Genomic DNA, 13,145 nt, shown 5'->3' on the forward strand with positions numbered 1-13,145 from the left:
AAGGACAGGACTATTCGGCATCTGGACATATCGATATCGAAGTTTTCCGCTAATATACGACACGCGTTTTGTGCCTACATTTCATCGTCGACGATCTTTCTGCGAGCGCAAACGCGAAAATACTTTCTCTCGTAATTACGAATATAGTTAGACTCAATCGGCTAAATCAGGCGTTTTTTCATTTTCAGGTGGGGGTAGGCTACAAAACAAGAAATCGTGTGACAATTAAACACGCGAAGCATGAAGAAAAACTTTACTACTTTTTTAGTTTATTGTAATGTACGACGATTTACAAAAAATGTGACTGGACGCTGGATCTGCCAATGCGTCGGAACTGATATTTTAGTCATCAACATCCTAAGTGTCGCGGCCAGACTAATCATATTTTTGGTTGGCCTTGCGAGTTCACAATCTGAGCAATACAATTTCGATAATATAACAGAATTTTGATAATATAATGCGAAATTAACTCGCGGGCTACTCAAAACCTTCTCGCGGGTCACATATGGCCCGCAGGCCGCGGGTTGCCCACCCCTGATATAGACAGACACCTTCGATAGTTTTCAGAGCCGGAGCTGGAGCCGGAGCAGTGGTAATAATGCGGTTCCGGAGCTGGAGCCGGAGCCCTGGTTGTTGGCTGGTAGTTATTTAGTTACAAAAGTCATGCTCATGCATAAAGATTCTGGCCGTATCCGAAAAAGTGCTGATACGGCTCCGATCCCGTCCGGCCAGAATTGAATAAAATTCGGCCGGATATCAAGTCCGGCTTCGGGTCATGCTCCTCACTAATACTTACCCAAAGTACATCCAGCTGCATGAACAAACGATTAGGCACAATAAATGCTAGGATCTAATCATACCCAGTTTACCATACCAATGCTTATTGTATTTTGATGTCCCATATGCGTTTGGCACCGTCGCTACAACAATTTCATGCCTTTCACATTCTTAGCAGGGGTAATCAAAGTAACGACTTGCCAAATGTGACTGATGACTAGGGCCATTTTTATATGACCTTAAAAAATAAAAAATTATTATTATTATTACACGGGTATTACAGTGACGCTTATCGCCGTTTAGGCCTTGTGCGTCACGACACAGATATAGGTACAGTACAGTTTCATGGTACAGTTCAGATTCATCGTACAGTCAGTATCTTGAACATCATGCATTGCTTTCTCGTTGGACGACTTTCAATCAGCACATTCACTCTTTGAAACAACTAGTGGTTATAATACTAATTCTGGTGTCATTCTAATCTAACTTAGCAAAGGTGTATTTGTCGTGCTGTCCAAGTCTGATTGAAATTGATGTGGTGTGTGACAAGTATGCTGCAATTGTTTGATTTTATTCTTGCAGTGGTCCTGTTATACTGTGCATTACTTCGTTGTCTTGCATCTCATCATTCACCCGACGTGATGGTGTCCGCGTAAACTAAAAATATTTCAAGCTTTTGAAAGCGGCGTAGTGTTTGTCAAGTATGCCGCAATTCTGTTTTACTATAGTAATGGCACTGTTTTATTTTGCATTATACCCTTGACTTGCATTGTTTCATAGACAATAGTGTCATTGTCAACTATAATTATTTAATGCTGTTGAAAACGACATGGATTGTGTCAAGTTTACCACATTTCTTTATTTTTACTGTAGCAATGGTCCTGTTATATTGTAAATTCATTTCGACCATTAGTGGCATCGGTCGTGTACACCAGGTTATTTAGTAATCAATTTCGACCACTAGTGGCATCGGTCGTGTAGACCAGGTTATTTAGTAATTCATTTCGACCACTCGTGGCATCGGTCGTGTACACCAAGTTATTTAGTAATTCATTTCGACCACTAGTGGCATCGGTCGTGTACGCCAGATTATTTAGTAATTCATTTCGAACACTACTGGGAGCGGTCGTGTGTGCCAGATTATTTAGTAATTCATTTCGAACACTACTGGGAGCGGTCGTGTACACCAGGTTATTCAGTATTTCGTTCCGACCACTACTGGCATATGTCGTGTACGCCAGGTTATTTATTAATTCATTTCCACCACCACTGGCATAGGTCGTGTACGCCAGATTATTTAATGATCCATTTCAAGAGCTGCAGGGAGCTGTCATGTTTCTACTCGTACAAATGTTTTCACTGTTTATTGAAATATACGGCAATATCTTTACTGTAGTAGCAATCGCGGATGGTCACAAGTGCTTCAAGTAAATTTTGCCTGCTGGCTCTACTTCCTCAAGTGATTATGGTTTTAGACAACTTCTACTCCCACTTGACAGTTTTCAGTTTTTACTTACTTGTAAATTCCTACTGCTAATTCCACTTGACTACTTCTTACTTCTAATTCTGATTGAGTACCGACGGTGACTACTTTGACCATTTCTGTTAGTTGTTGCTAAGAAATGCCAGGTTGTAAAGCAGAGGTCTCAAACACGCGACCCGCGGGCAGCCTGCGACCCGCGACGACATTTTGGAATTTCAAGTATTCAACTAGATATAAAAGTGCCATATCTCATTTTTACTATGAAAATCACTTAAATCTCAACAACCTTCACTATCACATCACTTTTAAAAGCTGCCTTGCGATAGAAGGTCAGCTATTACGACACATTTCTAGTTCATGATGATAAAACATGACTCGTTGATGATTCGCGACTGAAAATTGTGATTTGGTTTGGTGCGACCCTCTCGCAAAATTACTCGATTTTGGATTGGCTGCTGGGTGATTAAATAAAAATGACTGGAGTTGGGTCGGGTCAAACGTTAAAATCAGAATAGGACATGCGACTCGAAACGGTGACTTGGTAATCCTACGGACGCAACAATCTATGAAAATGTCATGAGTAATATTAATAAATCATAAGGTAGTGGCTTGCGTTGCTTAGGGTATATAGCTATATATAATCAGGTCAGTATGGCAACCATTGGCATTCTGAGACCCCCGTGACGTATAGCTGGTTATATGCTTCGGGTGTTGTTTGTTCTCTTTATCCATGTTATTATCGGAGGCGAGTAAGATAGTAGTACGCTCTATAGCTGTCACACCAATGAATTCTTCGCTGATTAGACATTTCTATTCCAGGGGTTCTTAACCAGGGTCCGTAGACCTCATCGGGGTACGAAGCTCCACATGAGGATGTACTAGATGCATTGTGAAATTATAAGGCCTATATGCGGTGGAATATTCTCTTGGCCAATTTATTCTACTGGAGAATAATCTTCGCGCTAGGCGCGATTTTATGTGAATGGGCTTTCTGCTTTTAATATCGGTACCATCAGAAATTGTGTTGAAAATGGAGAGGGGCTACATGAAATCTTATTGGAAGCACAAGGGGTACGATCGTTAAAATGGTTAAGAAGCAATGCTATTACTATGACTCAATAATGATTATAATCAGGTTGTTATTGATATGTTCCAATAATATTCGAAGGCAAAATTTAACGCTGACTTATTTTGACTTTGGCAGAGATAGTTAATAGCCTATACTTATCACGACTATATCAAAACCAGGATTAGGCTACACCGCTCCAATGCTCTGACATCAGATCAATCTTCAGTGTATTTTAAAATATTCTACATAAGATTATGGCTCGTCAAAGGTCCACTAGCTGCAATATTATAACCCTACAGCTTTTACGATGTCATAATGCATCCTCTCGCATGATGTCTATAACTCTTTATTTAAAAAATTATGCCCGGCACAAAAACAATTTTATTCAAATATTTGAAAATGTGATTTTTTACGTGTAATGCGTGAATAATACAATAGTAAATTATATTTCCACTATGTTTGTGGAATGCCAAGGTCCCGTCAAATAAGGCTTACTTGGAAATTATACATTGAATATCTCTATTATATATATATATATCCCGCGGCATCATCAAAAGCTAGGAAACTGGCCCGCGAGCACATTTGAGTTGGAGACCTCTGTTCTAAAGCTTGAGCTGTCGCAGAATACGATTGGCATCAACGACATGCATCGCGCCTGACTGAACTGCAATTTAATTTACTGCATTCTTACTGCATAACTGCCAACTGCGTGTTGATTATTAACTGGCGTCGTACGAACCTCATTATACAATACTCATAAAGACGATTTTCCCGCCAAATCATAATTTTGCAATATATAGTGTTGCTGCACACACCAGAGAGTCACACCACGAGGTAAGGCGCACTTCATCAAATAATAAGACATCTTTGACTATAATTTTTTCACTCAACTGCAACTACTGAATCACCTCTAAAACGACGAAACTAACATCATTAATTCATTCACTATTGACATCATTATTTATTATATGAAGACTACATGTAATTTCTGTTGTACGTTCAGTTGTCTGTCCAGGTATATTTTACATTTGTTCCGTCGTTTGTCAATTCGTTTTCTGGGAGCGTTGCTTTATCCTCCGTGTGATTCAGTGTCGAAATATTGCTCCGTTCGTTCTATGAAAATACGCATGACAAAGGCTCTGATTCCGCTATATTCTAGGTGCCAAGAATCCCTTAATTGCGATGAATTATCCCAGAAAATATATGCTTTTTATTGAAGATATCAGCAATACTGCCGCAGCTTCCGCGACGAATCACATGTTGTAATTGTCGGCTTGTGTATTGATATCAATATGGTCTTGTGAAACCACCATATATAAGCATATATAAGTTCAAAAATGATTGTATTATTTGATTCTCTTACCGTCATCACCTTGCCTTTGCAGAATACCACGTTTTCTTCTTCTTCCCCATGGTGATTGTTGTCGTGTATCTACACTACAAAACATAAACATGAACCCTTTTATAGAATATATACCGATCATGGGTGATTTCTAATTAGAAGTGAGATTCCACATATCACAAATTACTTGCATGACATGTCAAGACCGTGTCAAGGAAGATTAACTGATAACGATTCGGATGACATGGTGGGACATTACACGAAAAGCAACAAATGCACTATTGGAAGTATGGCGTGCACCATTTTTGTTATATTGCTCTCCAGCAGTGGTTCTCAACCTTTTTGTGTTCGCGGAACCCTTTCGGACCATCACGGACCCCTGTGGCCCCAATAAGTTTTAATTCAAATTTAGGTCAATTGTCGTGCAGCCGTCATCTGTCTGTGCAAATAATAACTGTCGGCTTCTGATGAACAGCAACATCATAATATATGTAGAAATTGAGTAGACCTTTATTATTATAAAGCGAATCATGCAGCAGCATTTCTTCAAATACGAGGTCGCGTCTTCAAAATTGATTTGATATGAACGAGTTTCGAAAATCCATTTCCACAAAGATATATGGTGGCGAAAGTAATATTAACGCGTAACGCTTCCGACGACTCCTTTGAGTGTGATCGTAACATATCTGGCACCAAAATTAAGAAACGGATTTCTTACCGAACATATCGCTACAGCCAAGTCATCACTGTCTGCCAGCTTATCTTGAAGGTATTCTCTTTATTTGGACAGATTAGGTAAAACTTCGGGAATGCTTATATTGCAATAGAAAGCTCACTAATTACTGAGACTGACAACTTGTAATCCAAAATGTTTTGCAAACATTCGAATTCAGCCTTATTGTCCTTACTACTCCAAATTTTGAGTTTTTTTTCAAACCTCCAACAAAACATCTTTAAACAGCACTATGTTTGCATCAGTAGGCTAAGGGAAATTATAGAGGATTTTGTGGGAGAATTCCAAAAATGTTAGTTGCGCCAGGCACGATTCAATTTATTTAGATGTCTACTTTTAGTATGGATACCCTCAGCGCGAAAGTAAAAATACGCATCATTTATAAAATAAAAAGACATGTCAGCGCCGGGTATTCCCGCTCCACGACACCTCAAGACTTCTGATTTTTGTCAACATGAGACTTAAAGAACTGTGTTACCAAATAGAACCTTAGGTGAAAACGACAGCCGCATGTTCGCCGAAACCGTCATATGTAATTGCCAAATATCAATTTTCCACAGGCTCAGAATAGTTCTGAGTATGCTATCTGAAGTCACCACTTCCCTTAGTCCTACCAGGCTAACCTGATTGCGTGGACTGACAGACAATGAAAAATTATTAGCAATAATATAAGATCAAATCCAATCCTCAATAGGAAATTTTCTCGCGCACTCCGCGAGTACAGTCACGGATACATATATTTAGTATATCTGTAAAACGTGCTTTTGTCGTAGTGGTAAATGAAAGGGCCCGTCGTAAAGGGCCCCCGTAAGTCGGGTTTATGATCCTGTGGGAGTCCAAGTGTAACGTTTTTGTTGGGTGGGCTGACGAAGTGCGGTTTCGGCCCTGATTCCATAAGCGAGTGAAACTGAAAATACGCTCAATAAAGCACATGACAAAGTATCTGGTAATGAATTCGACTTATACCCTGATCAATGTGATCATACGTCGTTTACAGCCCGAAGTGACGCCTCTGATTGTGCATCACGTCAGAAAATAAGGTATCACCCACCACGTGACTTAGTGGTACGTTAATACTACTGGGGTAGAATTCAGAATCAGGATCCCTCCCTAACTGTTTGAGGTTTACATGATAGGCTAATCATCACCATCGGATCCGCATAGTCCTAAAAAGCCCAAAACGAAATTCCACCTTGCGATAGCCAGACAGCTCAGATGTTATCGATAACAGAGCCATAAATAGGCCTATCGAACGAACAACAACGATAGCCCACATCGCGTAAGACTGAAAAATCCTTATGGTCCGTTTAAAATGTCCAGCAGCCTAGCATATACAGTAGGGCTATTCAAAAATAACTTTTTTTTCCGGATTCCAGCCATTCAGTGATTAAATCGTCAGGTTACCTTAAAAAACGCTGCACACCAAATTTGGTTCAATTCTAACAAGTATAGGGCTCCGCGGATCCAATTAAAATTTTTAATTTATACAGGAAAATTGAAAAAAAAAATTTTTCAAATTTTTCTGTCAACCCCATGAAATTGTTGAGCTGTCTTCAGAGACGATGCAAATAAAATTTGACTCAATTCGGACTAGTAGAAGTGGAGTTATTGGAGTTTTTCGTTGATAATTCTCCAATTATCCTTGATTGGTGGATAATCCGAGAATTATCAACGAAAAACTCAAATAACTCCGTTTCTACTGGTTGGAATTGACTCAAATTTCATTTGCATGGTCTTTGAAGACATCTCAACATTTTCATGGGGTTGAGAGAAAAATTTGAAATTTTTTTTTTTTTTAATTTTACGTATTAAATTAAAAATTTTAATTGGCTCTGCGGACGCTTAAACATGTTCGAATTGAACCAAATTTGGTGTGCAGCCTTTGTTGTAGCAACCTGACAATTTAATCAGTGAATGGCTGGAATCAGGAAAAAAAAGTTATTTTTGAACAGCCCTAATATACAGTCTGAAACTTGTAGGCAAAGACAGGGATGGCTTATCGTGAACATATATTGAATTGATCATTCCCTAGTCACATTTCCGAGATTCAACATAGTGAAACAATAACTGACAATGCCAGAAAAGATGATTGTCCATCCAACCCGAGGGCATTTCCTATTTGGAGGAAGTTTGAAGGTTTGCGAAATCACACAATGCTGACCTGCTCTGTCGACTCGTCGCCCCTACAATCTGATTGTTGGTCTTCGGTTTCGCCGATACAAGGATGACACACATCAAAATAATGAGAAGCTTCACGTTCATAGTCGTTCCTACTCTTCTACAAGAACGATAAAATTGCTAGCCTTGAATGAAAATGTCATTTTATACCAATGACAAATAAACAAATGTGAGGCATGTCAGGAGTGGAGACAAACTTAGTGTTTGGATATCCATTGTCAGTGTCATTATAATATTCCCTCAATTAAATTAGGAAAATTGTACATATTCTCAAAATATTTGTCGAAATCACTTCGTTTTTCGATATGACCGAACATACCCTACTGGTAGCGATTACTCCTATCAACGTCACGTCCACATTTTCATGTACGAGACATCAAAGGTGCGCACTGCGGACTGCCCAGTACCCAGTACTTGCGCCCTCTTAATCAATCGTTGCGGGCTCGTTATATACCTGCACTCTGCAGCTATCAGTACATCAGATCAACAGTCATCACGTGCTCCGACGTGATCACTGATCACTTTGCGAATTGGCCGCAAATGGGTAGATAATTGATAAGATCTGCGCATGCCAATGAACTATTACGATATAACAAGACTATATGTTAAACATGCGCCTCTCATATAGATTATAACCTGATATACGTAGACTGCACCACTTTCATCACCGCCAGCCACATGTTTGTATATCTTTCACGCATAATCATTATTTGCCCAATCCATGAATGGTAACTGCCCCTAAATTTTTACTTCCCAAACTGTTTACATAACACCCAAATGGCAACGATCTAAGTAACAAACGCTCCCATATAGCGATCTAACCCTGACAAAAAGTTTACGAGCTTTGGCGGTTGATCCAATCCGTAGGCATCACGATACACGTTTTGTCTTAGGCACAATTATGTTCAATTATCAGTTGGCGACCCCATTAGACTCCACTGCTCCAAATTATTAGCAGCCATACCTGAAAGCGGTGTTTGGAGATATGACAACCCTTTTGATTGTACCATTTGAATTTTGATCGCGCATATGCTGATCTTCAAATTCTCCAGATGCTGATTTCATTACTGTCGTTTTACCCTGATATCTCCTTCCCAAATCGATGTCTCTTGCAAAGCTCCTCGTATTTCGGGGAATTTTGTGCTAGCTTGGATCGGTCGCGGAAAATGGAAAAGACAATGTTGACTCAGTATTGACACGTACAAATTGTATCAGTTAATGAGGAATATTACAAAGGTGTGCAGCAAGTCAAGTTTCCTAAACAAAAATTTCTGATCGAGGACGGGATCTTACAAGAAGATAATTTGTTTCACCGACCTCTGCTCTGACAGCCCATCCCGTACATACAATCGATTTTAATTGCGATGAATGTAAATTCAGTAACAAATTTATTTGCTTGTCCCTAACTTGAAATATGAATGAATTTCAGAGTTGTTTCATAGCCTTTTATCAATATTATTTCGGTGAAACCAAAATCGCTTTCACTTCCACGATACATAACGAGACTTTATAATTTTGATGATATCGCTTGACGAACGTAGCATGCCATATCCGATAGGCATCCGACGATTTCAGGAAACGTAGGTATTACTGATTTGGATCTTTGCAATTTGAAGCAATCATACATCGTTTTCGTATTTGCAACTAGACCTAAATAATATACAGTTCCTGGTTTGCCACACCCACAGAATTATTAGCGCATATAGTATTTAGAGATAGGCGTTTTACTTGGAAAATCACAATTTTACAATACACATAATGATAATCTCTATACTCGGCCGGTGTGCATCTTTTTTCTATCAGGCCCTAATTTAGTCGTGACGTGGGCGACGAATTCAATTGACTCACGTCAATAGAGTTTATGTATGCATAGAGACTTAGTTTAATCACGAAAATCATCAGTTGCTATACTTAATTCCGATTTTACCCTGTATTTTCCCGTCACAGGTTTATTTAAATTTATATTGATCGGGGGGGGGGCGAGCAATAATTTGGCTGGGTAATTCGGGTAGATGATTGGTCAATTTATATAGATATGTTCGAACATAACAGTATCTTCAATGCGCTGTCTGCCTTCCACTCACGATAATGTAACGAACAATTGGTTTTGAGCTTAATTACGACAAAGCCGTTTCTCCACTGAATTCGACCAAAACTAAGCGGAACTAAATTGTCCTAATCCAGTGCAGTCGACTGTATATATATTCGTAAACACGATGTTATGATCCTACATTGAAGTGCGGAGTCAGAATCGTCACGGGTCCCAATCTAGAAGATGGGTGTCAAACTCAACTTGGGTCGGGGCCGAATCAGTCTAATGATTCCAAAATGTTACCTAAAAATCCAAACCTTCGTTTTTGACTGGAGTGCGTTTTATCAAGGCTATACATTACAATTTACACAGTAGTCCAATACATTATATTACGTATCATAGGGACTCTATTCTAGCATCACCGTTATTGGCTAAAAACGACGATATAATTTGGAATGTTTCTATGCTCTTTGTTTTAATAGTGATTGATGCGGTGTCTGCCCTGCGTATTCGCTATGAGATATACAATTTTACTGCTAACATGAATTTTAGAATTTCCAATACATTTTGTATCTTCATTCGGGATTCTCTGAAGACCAAGGCTCGGGGCCGCAGCTGAGACCTTTTGGGTCAGAATAAGGTATACGACCAAAGATATTTGAATTACCTTCGCGAAACTATTATATTCTCCATTAGCCCAACACATAACGGTTTCGCATTGACACTTTTTCCTTCGTTATCAACTGTTTTTGGTCCAATTTACAGAAACCTCTGAACTGAGTGTGCATCACTTCACACCTCCTCAGAATATGGTTTTAATATCACCGACTTGTTCCAAATAGTGTATTAAATAAAAAAATCAGCGCTATTGTCAGTGGTTTGCTGTCAGGTGGTTATAATGAACATATTCATTGATAATGTTCGACATTTGCTGCCTTACGGAATTATTCACGTCGAAACATTTCACACCAAACATCTAAAATTTTGTTAAAGATATTCTGGATGAAACAACAATTATTCAATTTCCCAGAATTGCTCCGTGGGCCGGATGAAATCGTCTGGCGGGCCGGATGCAGCCCGATGCCTGTATGTATGACACCTCTGCTCTAGAATCTCAACTCCGGAATATAGCTCCATTCGAGCGGAGCTTTCACACCAGACTCGAGTGGATCTTCGCAAGATCTCTCAGGGTTTCGAACACCCTAGTATGGAAACTGGATATACGCAAATCTGGTAAAATGAGTCGGAGCATTCGGTTACTATGAAGTGTCAGTAGCAGGGTTATTTTCAAACTAAAAAGTGAAAACGGGAAATGAAATCAAAATGTACGCACAAGGCTAGGGGCGGGCAACTTCTTCATTCGGCGGGCCGGATATGGGGAAATGAAGTACTTTGTGGCAGGACTTTGGATCCGGAGCAAGGAGCCGGAGCCCCGAAGCCGTGCATTTTCAGCGGAGCCGGAGATTGAGCAGCTTCTAGGAGCCGGCTTCGACGTATTTTATAAGATGCTATGCCTTTACTGATGGCTGAATTCACATAATTTTACGATAATCAAAAAATTGAGAATTGTTGCCTCGTTGCACCACATTTTCTAACTAACAAGTAGCCATTTTTAATTGTTTATACAAATGCGCCAAACCTGGGTAGGCTGGATTTGTAATTACTGTGAGATGACCAATATACCCAATTAGTATTGAGACGAATATATATGCGACGTCATAAGATATAACCACGACATTGCTGCACAGTGCACATGTTGATTTATAGATGCGCATGCCGCACGCCGAGAAACATTGTATCCTTTCTGAATTGGACAAGCAAATTCACGGACTTCGTTGATAGTTTTTTTAATCGTAGCGCCAAATTGGATAGTGCGTTATCGTTTTTGCCTATGAATAGAAATTCATTCAAGCGCACGATCGTTTACTCCAGTAACGATTTGCGAACGTAAATAGGAAAATCATCGAAGCAACCCAGATCGCTATTATAGTCCGCATAGCCTACAATTGCCGCGATGCGGGCTAGTAAATACGGTGATCAACACCCTGCCCTGGTGTTGAATATAAGAGGGCAATTGGTAATTGGATGCGCGCTTTCCAATTTCTAAGCATCAATTTTGTGTAATCATTCTTGTCTGCTTGATACACTCGTATTCTTGAATTCTCGCGCAATGTCACTTGCGAGATTGCAGTATAATTGGTTACTGACCTGTACAGTGCACGACATTGAATTTAGTTTCCCAAATATTGACGCACTACCAGATTGTCAGTGTCACTAATTTCGAGTTTATTCGATTCGGTTGAAGGTGAACCTTCTATAATCCACTAAACTTGATCGACGACGGACGGACTTGTAACAAGCGCACCAATATCGAATTTGAAGCCATTGGGTATATTTGGTAAAAAGTGGATTTCTGCTGATAAGGTGGCAACATGCGCTCATTTCTGCAGTTACATCTGAACAAATCGCATTATTTCAAGATTATATCGGACTGTATGGCTTGGTATTAACGAGCGCAACACCGGTATTGAAACATCACCTCACTGTTTTAATGCTGTATCATGTGTACAATGTGCAATTGTGCATGCAATGGCATGGAGTAAATTGCATTCTCGCGCGGATCTAGCGTCATCGACAGACTACACGAAGTAAATATTACGACAAAGGACTTTGCATATCCCCACAATATGATGATTCCTTGCGACGGCTACAACAGAACCATATTTGCCGGAGCCGGAGCTGGAGCCGGAAGAGTGGTATCAATGAGCTCCGGATCTTAAAGCCGGAGCTAATTCATTATAGAAGAGAGCTCCGGAGCTGGAGCAGTTTAAAATTTGCGATTACTCCAAAGCCCTTCTGTGAGCCGGATTCCTGAATAGATACATTAAACGCGTATTTATCCACCTATACAAGGATTAATCGTCGTAAATTTTAATGAATTTAATAATGTAATGTATTTTAATAGCTGTTGACGTCAATGAGACATCTATGGTTGATCAAAGTGGTGAACAAGTTCTTTGAAGTCTGGCTGCATATGTCACACACAAAAAAAAAATGACTTAAGAATAATTAAAATTCACTATTATTTGTATCCGAAAAAACAATGAATAACCCACAGTCACTATAATTTGGCGTAGTGAGCAAGTAGTGAAGAACTGCGACAGATTGTGACCGCGGGCCGTATGTTGGGCACCCCCGGTATAATGTATTTTATGCGAACTAGGGGTAGGGATATTTTCCATATTTACCAAGATATTAATTTATTACGGTGGAGTACATGCGTAGATGACGGTAATGCAAGCCTTTTCGAGTGGACGAACTTACGCAGCACTCACTCACACACACACACACACTCTCACTCTCTCTCTCGCACTCTCTCTCACACACACACACACACGATAAAGAATAACCTGCAGGCACTATCATTTGACGTAATAAGCAAGTGGTGTGGGACTTCGGCAGACCATGGCCGCGGGCCACATTATCATGTGCGACCGGATACGGTCCGCGGGACGTATGTTGCCCGTCCCT

General features: G+C 39.9%; 1 long non-coding RNA gene across 1 annotated transcript; it reads right to left on the minus strand.

Moving 5' to 3' along the window:
• Positions 1–4,098: 4,098 nt before the first annotated feature.
• On the minus strand, positions 4,099–7,986 carry LOC145434562 (uncharacterized). Its single transcript, XR_013913460.1, has 4 exons — positions 7,847–7,986; positions 7,566–7,707; positions 4,693–4,766; positions 4,099–4,442 (listed from the first exon to the last, which is right to left on the minus strand). It is a non-coding gene; the product is annotated as an uncharacterized LOC145434562 (long non-coding RNA).
• Positions 7,987–13,145: the final 5,159 nt, after the last annotated feature.

The sequence above is a fragment of the Botryllus schlosseri genome, chromosome 2 (genome assembly GCF_051294905.1).
Source record: "Botryllus schlosseri isolate E-star chromosome 2, Bs_hap1, whole genome shotgun sequence".
Classification (NCBI taxonomy): domain Eukaryota; kingdom Metazoa; phylum Chordata; class Ascidiacea; order Stolidobranchia; family Styelidae; genus Botryllus; species Botryllus schlosseri.